Source organism: Halyomorpha halys, unplaced genomic scaffold, assembly GCF_000696795.3.
Source record: "Halyomorpha halys isolate HHAL.00 unplaced genomic scaffold, Hhal_1.1 Scaffold672.1, whole genome shotgun sequence".
Taxonomy (NCBI): Eukaryota; Metazoa; Arthropoda; class Insecta; order Hemiptera; family Pentatomidae; genus Halyomorpha; species Halyomorpha halys.
In genome coordinates this window covers 108,747-112,228 of record NW_027110600.1, presented here as the reverse complement: position 1 = coordinate 112,228, position 3,482 = coordinate 108,747, and positions in this window count along the sequence as shown.

Below are 3,482 nucleotides of genomic sequence, written 5' to 3'. Positions count from 1 at the left end.
AAACTTAAATATTTTGTGATTAACAAATACAAAAGTAGTAAGAAAAGACAATACATAAATAAAAAAAAAAATAAATAAAAAAGTGATTACAAATTATTTAAAAAATATGATGGCTTCGTTTACTAAATGTGTTCAGTTAACTTTTTTTAAAACGCCCCATAAGGATGAATGTACAGTACTGTATAACAAATTATTTATTAATTTAATAATTAATGAAAAGTAAAATGTAATGAAGCATTCTAAGCAATATAGTAAATTTAGCAACAAAAAGAAGTTAATTACAAATAAGAAACAGTGAATAAAATCAATCTGCTGTAATCATTAACCATATAAAAGATAAATAAATATATAGTAATAAAAATGTAAATATTTAAACTGCTGAAATTGATATTAATTGATTTATAAATAAATTTTTAGATAAATGTTTGATAATGTACAGTGTAAGTCCAAAGCATCACAGAAATGAAATAAAGTCATTTAAAGTATGAAGGTCTACTTAAAAACTTCCTTAACAATATAAAATTGAAGTAACCAAAATTTTCAGAATTTCTTTTAAAAATTTATTTCATTAAAAAGAAAAAAATATTTAAATTCTTTGATGAGACGAATATAGTAATCTCTTACTCGATTTAATGATTGCTAGCTTCCACCACTTATTTTCTGCACATTTTGTCATAGCTGGAAAATATCAACAGAGTAATTCATTTCAATTTTTTAGGCCTTAGTTATTATCCTGATTTTCGAAATTTATTATTTAATTTACTACATTTTAGGGTATTTTATTATGAGATATATATGTAATTAAGAATAATCATAAATGAAATCAACAATATAAACATTAGTAGGATCCAATTAATACATTTTTTCTTTTAAACTGAGTAACGCTAACTCCTTATTTTTATCATACCTGTGCGCAACAAATTCAATAAATATTTGAATGACTTATTAGCCTGAATATTTTCTTTCTAAAATAATTAATTAGTAATGATATATATTATACAAATAAATATCAAGAAAGGAATTATTTAATGTATTTTTAATATTAATCTGAATCCTGAGGAGAGACTAATTGATATAAAAGTTATTGCACCAGTTAGCAACATTTTCTTAGCTATCATTGTCCTGAATATTTCAGATTAGAAGCCATAGGGTTGAATGACAGTAAATGTGTTAATCTATGGTCCAGCAGTGTTGAACAATGAAAGTGATTGGAATTCAAATGGATGAAAATGTACTAATTGTAGGATATAAGCAAACGTAACCTAATTTTGATGACAATTGAATTTGAAGTTTAATGAATGTCTATTGAGTACAGCTATTACTCTTACTTAAGTGATCTATTAATGAATTATTTTTATAATCCTTAAGGATAGTTGGTTTTAATTCATTGTTCCTTGAATAACTCATGTTCATTAAGATTTATGTAATTCTTCATTCATTACAACAGAAAATTATTTAAAAAAAGGATAGAAAAAAAAATCTTTATAATCCACATAGGATATAGCGTTTAGCATACAGCACTATAATTACTCACCTACAAATAAGTTATGTTTTCCATAAGAACTGGCTAATATAGATTATAATTTTATGATCTGGGTTTGAATCTGGCTGTAAAAGACAATTATTTATTATGTTACTGTAGCTGAGAGTCAACCCAGTAGGTTCACATACTAGCTCTCCAGGGTCCACTCAGTCTCATAAAGTGGGTACTCTTACTAGGATAAAAATCTGGTATAGCGTGATTCATACCAAATTACTTCCTTGCTCAATAGTTGTTCCAGTAACTGTATTTCCTTACAGAGTACTGTACCCATGACCTGTCATGGGTTGAAGTGGTATAGATTTATTTTAATTAATATACTTTATCACTTTTGACTTGTAAAATTAATCATTAATATACTTCAGTAAAAAAATATTGATTCTTTCAGTTTTTGGCAGTTCAATATAAAATACATACCTATTTTTTATTCATACTTTACACCATTAATTGCCTTATTATATGTAATAGAAGATTTTTAGAAGTTAATACCAAAAGTTTCTTTAATATCAATCTACATAATTTATATTGAACTTCTATCAATATATTAATATGCTATACAATCAATAAAATTAGTGAATCATTACAAATACATCGTTTTATATATTAGGAAGAAACAAGGCCTACAAATATGTTTTTCCTACAGTGACAGCCAGTGAATGAGATATACAGCTATATTAATTAATACAAGCTGTTCTTAAGGATTATAAAAGATTATTAAAATAATTCATAAACGGATCTCTTAAGTAAAAGCGATAGCTGTATTCAATAAAAATTCATTAAACTTTTAGTTCAATTAACAATACAAATTGATGAATATAAGGCAGTTAATACCTAAAAGCCAGAATACCTGAGATTTCAACCATTAAAAAATAGCTTATATTGTCATTTATCTTAACCACTAACCCAAAATATGTCAACCTTCATTTCAGAAATATAAAATTGTCAAAAATGATATATATCCTATAATTAGTACATTTTCATCCATTTGAATTCCATTGTTCAACATTGCTGTACCATAGATTAACAAATTTGCTGGAATTCAACTCTATGCCTTCTGTTCTCAAGAATATTCAGGACTATGGGAGCTAATAAAGTATTGTTAAACAGTACAATAACTTTTTCAAATGATTGCTTTATTGTTATTCTTTTGTATAATATATGATATATGTATTATTACTAACTTTATTATTAAATATATTGATTTGCAGAACTCTGAATGTTGCCAATTTGAGAATTGATAACAATTTTCTTTTCTGTTAACAACATTTTATCTACAAAATTACTTACCTTACTTCAGAAGTTTAGAAGTTGGTAAGTATTGGTATTGTTTTTGAATTTTAATAAGTATTTGATTAAAATGTTTTACGTTTTTGATTTTTAGCAGGTTTTCAAATATTATTTCTCTACAGTTTTGAGTTTGAAAATTACTGAGGAACAGGGGTAACACTCTCCTAGTTTCTTCATGATGACATCCCTAATCTTAAAATAGTTTCATCCCTCCCAATATATTTCTACCTACTACCACCATGTGGCCAAACTTTCATCTCTTGTCTCAATATCCAAATATCTCAGTTTTAAAAATTATTCTAAAGAGTATAAGGAAGCAGAGTAGATAAATTTATTTTCTATTTCCTTTATCATATTTATATTAGTATTTCTAATCCATTTTTATAAATATCATCCTTACTTTGAAATCAGTTACTAGAAGCTAATATTTATACAACTCTTGGATACACAATCAATATCCAGTTTTGAACGAACTGATTTTTTGGGCTGTTCGTTGAACTGATAATTTTATTCTTCTTATATATCCAAAGAATCTCATGATTGTACCTACAGTAGAGCCCCAAATAACCGGCTACATATTAAAGTTATGTTAGATTGCCTGGCCTTATAATAATAATAAAAAATGTTAGAAGATCGTTGATTGGCCAGGGAAATT